This window comes from Sinocyclocheilus rhinocerous, unplaced genomic scaffold (assembly GCF_001515625.1).
Source record: "Sinocyclocheilus rhinocerous isolate Xijiao unplaced genomic scaffold, SAMN03320098_v1.1 scaffold1679, whole genome shotgun sequence".
Classification (NCBI taxonomy): Eukaryota; Metazoa; Chordata; class Actinopteri; order Cypriniformes; family Cyprinidae; genus Sinocyclocheilus; species Sinocyclocheilus rhinocerous.
The window spans coordinates 150102-159393 of record NW_015649661.1 but is presented as its reverse complement, the minus strand read 5'-3'; positions in this window follow the sequence as shown (position 1 = coordinate 159393).

Genomic DNA, 9292 nt, shown 5'->3' with positions numbered 1-9292 from the left:
GATGTCAAAGTATCTCTAATCACATTTATTTCTACTGAAGTTCTAAATGAGTTGAATCAAAGCTGTGACATGCGACCTGGGACACATGATATTACACTCTAAAAAATGCTGGGTTGTTTCAACCCAACTTTGGGTCAAATATGGACTAACACAACTGTTGGGTTAAATTTTTAAATTACATTTTTAACCCAAAAGTTGGGTTAGTCCATATTTGACCCAAAGTTGGGTTGAAACAACCCAGCATTTTTTTACAATAAACACTCTCATTACTCTTAAGTTAATTTTAAAAAACACTTAAATAAAAACAGCAAAGCCATGATGACTCAATTACATGATGATGTAGAAGAACCATTGAATGAACCCGTTCCTTTAAATGAAATTTTCAAAAGAGCTGATTTGGAGAAATTTGGCTTCAAATCACTGGCATATGGAATCCCTAAAGGGCCATCCACTCAGAATGGGGTTTTTTTCCCCTTTGAAAAACGCGGGCAGTGGAATGGAGGGAAAACACAACGCTCCAAGGTGTGTTTTTTAAAAATTGAACTTATTTTAACTTCACTTTACATTGAAAAACTATGGAAAAGTAGTGCAGTGGAATAGAAAAACATGTTCTGTGTGAACAGCCCCTAAGATATCATGCTTCTTTTTCTTGCTTTATCGTGACTGTCTTAATTTTTCCTTGAAATTAAAAAGTTCACCCAAAAAATTCTGAAAAAGAAAATTCTGTCATAGTTTATTCACCCCCATGTCATTCCAAATCAATATGACCTTTTCTTCCATTTTAGTTACTATTTACTTTTTGTCCATTGTATTTGATTGTATGAGGAAAAAACACTTATGGGTGAGCATATTATAACAGCATTTTCATTAATGAGTGAACTTTTTAACTTAGCAACAGCTGTTTTCTCAAACTCACAACTTGATTTTCTTATGATCTCCACATAAAAGTTTTGTTTTTTTTTGAGATCTCATTTTAATTTTCTCATGTTCTTTTTTTTCTTGGTCTGGAAGCAACAAAAGTACAGCATACAACTGCTGCAGCATGGATGAATGAATCCGTTTGTACTTTAATCAGAGATTTACTGAAGCTGAAACAGCTCTATGTCTGTCACCAATAAACCACTTCTAAATCAGAGTCCGACACTGAGGGAGGATACTACAACTTTATCATTCTAGACACTATAGTGACTCTGAACATGAAGTCAATCTGAGTCCCAGCCAACTAGAGGGACCAAGATGTCTTCAAGGTTCACATGATGTTTGACTTGATAGTGCTTAAATAGTTTAAAGCCGTTTTTAATGTAAGAAATTTAGATTACAAAAGATCAGAGAACCTCTGTACTATATTATAATAATATAATATACATTAGCGTGCATATACACACAATATTATATATAGGGCAGTGTTGACAGCTATGTTGATCTTTCAGCTTTGTCAGTGAAAACGGGGTAAATTAAGCCATATGGATAACCAAATGCATTCTTACTTGTTAAATCCTCCATTTCAGTGCTTAAATTGTGTAGTTAAATCTAATCCTGCAATGAAGAGCAAATAAAATGCTTAAGCTACACAACAGTACAGCTGGCAATTTCTCTCCATTACTCTGCCAGCTTAGAGACTCAGCATTAAGTTCTATATAGAGATGTTAACACCTCTCCTACTTCCCTATTCTGAACAGACAGGATGTAACAGTAGGACATATTTTGCATATCTTAAGTCCCCAAATGAATCTTTAAAAAAGTGCCAGCAGTCTATCAGCAGCCATATGTTTTATTAAACAGCTGTACAGTTTAAACTGGGACATCTTCATTCTATTTGGTTATTCAGACTCATACACTATCTCCCGAAATGTTAGCATATAATGTTTTGGCTAATCCACTCATATCTATTTAGTGACTGTAAAATTACAAGGTTCTAGGATGTGTAAAATTTACAAGGTTTTTCGATACTTCACATTTTAAAGGCATAGTTCGCGCAAAAATGTAAATTCTGTCCCAACTGATTTTGACTGGATGGACCAAGTAACACAGACATATTTTAAAATATATAAATACTAAATAAAGTTGTACAGGTTTGTAATAACATACAGTTGATTAAATGAAACAGAATTTTAATTTCTGGGTGAACTATTGCTGTAACTGTCAGTCGTCCTTGCAACCGTGCTGAGTGGCAGGAACTTTTTTCAAGGGAAATGCATATTATATGCACTCACACTGGGTACCGATTCCAGCTCTACACATTGATTAACATTTGCAGATCAATACCCAGACTGAGGCCAGTGGTACTGTATCATTGAAAAAATGACTAGAAATTCTGGAGCCCAACTAGTGTATGTGTGTGTGTATGTGGCTTAGGAGAGACCTTTGCCCCCTCATCATAAGACAACCAGTCTCCAATGGGTCCAAAGGTGATCAACATCACATGGCCTGCCAGCCTGTGTTTGTTTACGCCATGCTTTTCATCCTAATTCCAAGCCATGGCTACACTGGAGCAACGGCACGGGGGAGTGTCGCCGTAACACAGGAATGTAGATTTTATAACAAGAGCCAGGTTCACAAAAAACACAGTCGGAATGAGTTCGCAGGGCTGTGAAAACACTGCGGTGCTGCTGCAGCGCTTTGGATACTGACACGCAGTTGTCACAAGGGCATTCCAGGCTGGAAAGGCAAGGGAAGGGGAAAAACAAAGTCAGCAGCATCAGCAGTACCCCTCCTTCTCTCTTTTTCGCCCTCATTCCCCACTCCAGATATAGACCGCTGTTATAGAGTCCTTCTTTTAAATACACAGCATCTTAAGGCCAAAAAGGGTGCAGGAACTCCAGGTCATACAGGACGGCGATGCCCTTGGGGCAGACTCAACAAGGGAGGAAAAATAGTTCCTTTTGAGGCCTGTTGGAGCTGGAAGATTGAGGGAATGTCAGCCAGGAATTCTGGAGCCAGAGAGGGGGGGGGGCGTTGAAATGAATAAAGCCCATTCTTCATACACCGAGCATTGCCGACTTACAAAGAAGGGTGGTTGATTAGGGCTTGTTTTGCTTTTGTGACCTTAGTGCTTACAAGGTCTCAATCCCCCTGCTGAGTCCGGCAGTGGCCTGGAGGAGTTCATATCAGCCTCGTTGGGTTGTTTCTCTTTCCTGCAGAGATGCAAAAGCATGCGGTTTTGTCTTATGGGCGAGCAAGAATAATGTTGTAGAAAACTGTTGAGCATTACAAGATTTTTCACAGTATGTTGCAAGAGTAGGTTAGTTGTGGAATTTAAGACCTATTCCAAACCTGCAATTTGTCACACTGCAAAAAAAAGAAAGAAAAAGGGGGGGAAAAAAATTAAAAATATATATTTTTACCTGAAAAGCAAAATTACATCAAGTTTAAGCCTAAAATTGGCCACTGTGCTGAAAATAATATAGTATTATAATAAATAATCATTTTAAGGATACATTCAATGAAAACTTTGAGTATCAAACAATTCTACTTCTTCTACTTATCTTTTTTTCAAAGATGCTTATATATTTGTACAGATTATGAACATGCAGTGTAATATCATACTGAAACAAGTAACATTTACAGTCTATTTTCCTAGTTTCTAGTAGGCTACACTAAATGTGTCTAGATGGCAAATACACATATGCAAAATATATGCAGATGAGGTCACGCATAATAATAAAAAAAGTGTTGAAAGCTCCATGTATAGATATTTGGAGGAGAAATAAAGCTCATGCATGTACTCACAAACTCCTACTATTCTGCTATATGTGCATTATTCTAAATCTGAAAACGTTCACCAAAAAAAATTATAATAATCTGCCATTTGTAATCGCCATGCAATTTTACACACCAAGCCCCTCGATTTTACACAGAAGCCACAAAAGCATAATTACATGGAGCAATATAGAATTTGAAAGTCAAATGGTTATTGTCGGTGGTTAGCATCCATTTCTCTCAAATGAAGTTTGTCATACCTAATGCTGACAATTTTTCACAAAGAGATCACTTTCACGAGCTCCAGCTTAAAGCTAAACTGTCTGAAAGTACTGTCTTTCACCTACTATTTGATGAGGGCGATAAATGACTCATCTGGTAAGTTTTATTGCAGTAAACATTTGTCATGATGTTCTGCTGCAGTTGCCTGGCAACCTTTGTGAGATGAGAGAGATAAGTATGGCAGCGCAGCCCACACTGCTCTAATCAAGTTGCTGAGATGAAGCTAATTATTGCTCTGGTGAAATTTAAGGACAAAGACAAAGTCCTAATCTTCTCTCTAGCAAGCCAACGGAAATCCCATTTCTGGGAGATATTTCAGGTTATGGTGATATATTATGGAAAAAAACAGTTGGCTATTTAAATTTTTAACAAAGTGGAATGTGCTCATTGCAACCTAAATGAAAGCATTAGTAATCGCAATTCTGTATCAACTGCACTGCATCCACAAAATATTTAAAGCAAACAAAGCAAATGATTCATGTGTAATGGATTTTAAGTATCCATATAGTTCATACGCAGCTTAATGAGTGTTTGGAAACACTAATCATGGAAGTGTGTAATTGTGTGTGTGTAGGGGTAGTCGGTGAGGTTTTGCCTACATCACACACACACACACAAAGGTTGATGGTTAGGGGTCAGAAAAAAAAACATTAGTCTAGTATAAAATCAATGCAAGTCAAAGGAACGTTCTCACCATGATAGAAAAACAAATGTGTGTATAAGACAAAGAGAGAGGCTAAATTAGTGTTTCTATCCTATGTTAGTATCACCCAGGTAAGATCTGTCAATCTTACTTTAATCATGTTTGCTGGAAAGAAGGCCACTAACTATCATCCAGCAAGGAAATATGGAAATAAAAATATATATATATTTAGCTTTTCTTCACACAGCTCAGTTCAAGCATCAGACTGCTTAATTTAATAGCTTCAGGCTGCCAATTACATTCAGGGGAGCAAGCAGTACACTGTCAATTTCATCCTGTTGGGTTGAGTATTAATTTCCAATGACTCTTGTTGCTTGGAGACCGGCATAAAGTTGGATTGCTTCAATGTTTATTTATCAGAGTGCTTTCAGCCAGTGGAGGGGAATAATGCTAGACATACTTAAGATGGGAATAATGTCCTCGGTTCAGCACAGTGAACTCACAGTCTGTACTGTGGCATTTCCAGATTACTGCAAAGATGACTTGAATGCAAATAAAGAAGTCAAAAATGTACAAATCATTACAGCTGCTCCTATTTGATCTATGATCTTCTGTACGATAAAGCCAAATGTAATTCATTACTGGAATAAAGTAACAATGTGAATGCGGTGCATTCTGCGAGAAAAGACATGACTGAAAGTTGACATTAACAGCAAATACTGTCAAGTTAGCAATAGTGACCAGACCTACACCCACATAAAATTTAGCTAAACACATTTCATTACACCAAATACACAAAATAATGTTCTTTTTAGCAGCATCATATGACCCCTTTAAGGCATGGTCCAGGTTCAATAAACGTTCATGTTTGTAATGTTCCACATTTGTAAATTGCTTTAAATAAATGTATATTTTATATGACAAAATGTAATATGATGTTGAGCTTTAGCAACAACTGCAGTTGAGTACCAAAGATGATTACAAGAATATTCATCTACAAGAATTAAGTCAAACCAGAAATATTATGATTTAGATAACTTTATAGCTCAAATAATATTTTTTTTAATAGAAAAGTGACATGAAACATGAACTTCACATTTCAGCCTTTAAAATCTCTTGTACTATTAACTTGGTACCATTTATTCTAGGCAACCTTTTCTAACCATTATTTTTTTAATGCAAGTTTGATAAGTTAACTTTAACAGTTTAAAAAAAAAAAGCAAATATAAAATAAAAATAATAATAATAAAAAATTTAATGAAATTATTTTCTGTGCTTGGTAATCAATATGCCACAGATGCTGTTCATTAAGCTTCACTTGTATTGAACCAAGAACATTCCTTTAACTTAAAGCAATCAACGAAGTCGTGTTGCAGGCAAGATAAAACGATGATATATAAGAGCGCACAATGAATGTTGATACAGAACCATTTATACTAACACATTACTTCTAGGTTCTAGCCCTGCAATCTAATTTGTTAGGCTCTGTGGAATCCTGGTGTTGACCCTGCATTTCTGTTACGGGAGTGTGAAATGAAGCAGAAGAGTGCATGCGCCAGGACGGCGGAATTCCACAATCATTTTGCCACGCTGAGCAGAAGCTCACTAGACAGGATGGCAACTACATAGCAGAGAGCAAGACAATGTCATAATACTGTACAAGTTTTCAAGAGTCAATGGCTAATACTGCGTTAGCATGGCATTTGCAAAGGTTTGTTGTTAACATGCCATTATCACTCCTAAAAATTAATGACAAGTACTCGCTGTGCTAGTTTAAATAAAACCTGCAGGAAACTGCTGTCTGGACTAATATTAGAGGCAACTACTGGACATTTTTCAAACTTCTAATATCTTTAATATCAACTTTTAAGCCCAACAAATGAATGCATGATTTCAGCTCTGTGTAAGTTACAACTGTATGATGTATGCATTAAAAAGTATCACAGGTCATGTTTACACTTAGTATTAAATCCATCTCAGGTAATCAGCTACAAGATTTCTCTGATTTCTTGGGTATATACCTCAATTACAATGTCAACGTGTTACTGCTTATTTTAAAGTGCTAAAATGAAAAATAAATACACAAAAGTCAATACTGTTTTGCTTCCAAAAACAGCATGCATCAGTTTTAATCTCAAACATGATATTTCAAGTGGAGTGTTCGCTGTTATTTTCAGAATTGCAGTGCAATTAAAATTCTGGTTGATGAATCAAAAGTAGTTAATATTAAGTGAGCTACATTTTAGACACAATATTGTCAGTTTTTTATTCTGTTTAGCCAATGAAAAGAGTTCCAAACAAAGCCTGAGCAGAACATTTGTGCATCTCAGTGCTACACAGCGGTGTTTCATTCCAGAATAAATCTGTTTTTGAACAAATCATTTGAGTCAATGATTCAATGATCCATTCATAAAGACAATCACTTGATTCATTTCTAAATGAATCAGTCATTTTAAACAAATCATTTGAATGAAGATTCAATGAATCACTCATTAAGACCCCCCCCCCCCCCCAAAAAAAACGTATTTAATTAGTAGCCCCAAAAGAGAAATTGAGATCTCATTTTTGTCAATATTGCACACCTCTACTATTTAGCAGATGTTTACCAAGTGTAAACACTTTGTTTTACAGATTAATTTCATTGCAACAAAAGGAAGTGCAATGAGGCTGCTTATGTTTCAGTATTCAAGTCTCAAAAATATATGCAAGTTGACTGAGACAGCAGAAAACAGTTTTACAGCTTCGCCTGAGGAAACTGCAGTGAGGGGAATGTAACTAGTGACTCAAATAAGCAGGTCATGCAGATAAAGCCAGATTAAATCTATATTCAACATCAGACACGGTATCTAAACTGCTAAAGCAGGCCTGCCCTGACCTCACAGACAAGCTGGAAACAACAACAACACTTGCAACGCCATAAATCAATGGGAACCTTGATGAACTGTGGAGGTGTAATTGTTGCAAAAGTTGCTTCATGCCTCAGCACTTTCTAATTGACTGAACTTATCCCCACATCTGCCATGCGTACACACACCACTTAAAGGGCTAAATGAATTGATTTATGGCAACTTTGTCGAAAACTGGCTCCAAAGTCTGTAAACATCCTGTCTTTGTAGGTTTGAGAACCCGGTCTGCCTTCCCACTATGGGATGGCTGAAATATGGCGATCACATACACACATTCCTGCTGCAGTCCATCGGAATCATCATCCAGGCTGCCTTGGAGCAGTTTGTTCAGTGGAAAAGACTGGATGTGCAACATGCACCGTGAAAACCAGACTGACATAAAAGGAAATCGCACACAGAGGAATTAACTAGCAGTTTAGAAAAATTCTCCATGACACCCAGTCATTCATAACATAAAAATCAGATCAATAAAACTTTTTTAATACATAGGAATGACTTCAAAACAACGGCATGACCACATGAAATGTGTCATTGTTAAATGCATTCTGTTCTAGAAAAACTGCTGGTAAATTGCTTCGCACATCAGTGTAAATCAATACACTTGGATGACACTGTAGATGAATCATTTGAGAATATTGACAGACATTTCAAGCAATGACAAAGGCAATGCATGGCATCCCCTCTCTAATGTGATGTCAGAATGTCATAGGGGATCTCAAATGAACAGTCCTACCTTCAATACACACAAACGTGACTTACAGTTTAACAGTTCATTAAAAACAACCAGTGGTCACATTTGTACTAGGAAATAACATGCTTACTTATGCTCATGAAAACTTAATCCTTAACATTTGAAACCTCTCTACTCAAAAGTATAGACAGGAATTAATCAATTCACTAGCTACACAAAAAAAATACTTTTTAACTTGAAATTAACATTTAAAGAAGTTCTACTATTAATTATATACTGTGACATTGGCGATTTTTTTAGGTTAACTGACAAAAAGTGAAGAGGAACAACTTAAAAGCTGACAACTTAGCAAACATGTTTTGTCATGTTGGAGAAAGAGTTTGTGAAGAATCTAAAGCATGCAAATACGCAGTTCATTATGTAGTACTTTCTCCTTACATACAAGCTAAAAATTTGACTCATAATTGATACTTACACAGTTGGCTGGATTTTATATACATGCACTACATCCAATATATAGCTAATAGGTATGTGAAAGAAAGAAAGAAAGAAAGAAAGAAAGAAAGAATACACTGTCTTAGTCTAAATATGAGAGTGGAGAGTGAAGAAATGGGTCAGTGTCTATTCCACAGACAGACATTCATACCATGAAAGAAATGCCAGACATTAAGTGGAGAAAGGCAGGCTGATACATGCTTAATGCACTAGAGCTCACTGACCCCAAAAAAATATTGTTTATTTTCACCTTCATTTGACCTGCTTATATGCTAAACTATAAGTTATATTCTGAAATACTGATATTTTCATTTGTAGAATATTTACTGAATAACAAGTAAAAACATCCTTGGTGCTATAGCTGTACACTATTTATCTATCTATCTATAGCTACAATATTCATCAATGCCTCAAAACACTTATTTGCCATTGCAATAAATAGTCAATTTACAATAAGAAACTAACATGAAAGCCTCAACACATCATAATAACCAGATCAAATCCAGACAAAATGCTTAATAAATAAATGTGTGTGTGTGTGTGTGTGTGTGTGTGTGTGTGGTGGGGGGGGGGAAT